This window comes from Olea europaea, chromosome 1 (genome assembly GCF_002742605.1).
Source record: "Olea europaea var. sylvestris chromosome 1, O_europaea_v1, whole genome shotgun sequence".
NCBI classification, from domain to species: Eukaryota; Viridiplantae; Streptophyta; class Magnoliopsida; order Lamiales; family Oleaceae; genus Olea; species Olea europaea.
The window spans coordinates 3059568-3060822 of record NC_036237.1 but is presented as its reverse complement, the minus strand read 5'-3'; positions in this window follow the sequence as shown (position 1 = coordinate 3060822).

Here is a 1255-nt window from a genome sequence, read left to right as displayed (position 1 = left end):
ACATGCTAAAGCTATTCAACTGCTTCTTCATGTCTCACATTTGTCCTTCAATCTTCAGAGCGATACACTGAAAAGTCGTATTGTGAGATCACAGGGCGATAAGAATGGAGACACCAAGGGAGCACATAGAGAAAATAAGAAGAAACAAGTTTTCGATCGGAGCTGAAGAAGCGAATCCACTGACAGAGGATCTTCATCAGGCTGTTAAAAATCTCTCTGCAGAGCTTTACGCTAAAGATGTTCATTTCCTCATGGAACTCATCCAGGTCTGCCTCTTCGTATATATACATGGCTTTATACGTATAGATACACTAGAACTGTTGATCTGCAGAGAAACACGATCATTATGTTTGTTTTTGCATCTATTTAGTAGATTTTCTTGGATATTTGTTGTGCATTGATAAAGTATTTGTCATACTATATGCTTCAGATGATGTACCTTTTAAAAAAAAAAAATTTATTTATGAAAAGTTATCAACGTTTCCTCCCCCAAAATAAAAAAAAAAACGTAATCTCTATTTTTTACTTTCACAAATAGAAGCTTATTTATTTATGAGCTTAGCCAAACATGCTGATACACCTGGGGGTGTTCGAGCCCTACCACTAAGAATGTATTTTGGAATAGTTGATAGCAGGGCGGGTCCTGTCATTGTCGGGGCCAGGACGAAGTTCAAAAATTAGGCCCCAAAATCAACGTAAATACAAAATTCAACGGTGTGTTATCTAATATATTACTAACTTAAAACTCAACATTAAAACAACAAATAAATATCTCAATAATCTCACAATTAATGAAAAAACTCTCTTCCTTTTTCTTCTTTTAATTACAAAAAAAAAAAAATTTGGGCCAAAATAGGCCCCCTATGATTTTGGCCTTGAGGCACAGGCAGGCCTGTGCCCAAGACCGGGCCTGGTTGATAGATGAAAATGTGTGGTTAAAAAAAAAAAAGAAAAAGTATTTGATTTGTTTGAAATATTATTTTAATAAAGAATGTATTCTCGAAAATAAGCCAGAGAAAAAAGTATTTTCGAAAAAATGAGAATCAAACACCCTTTGGTATAATTTGGGACAACAAATTTCATTTTTATTAGAAATAATCATTTGGTAGTTTAGAAGTTTTTTAGTTTTATCTTGGATGGATATTTTTCCTCCTCATTTTCTTTTTCATGTACTGCAAAAATAAATATAGATTTGTGTACTTTTTGTATTTTTAGAAGATATTTGCTTCTGTTGTCAGCAATAACATATAAATAT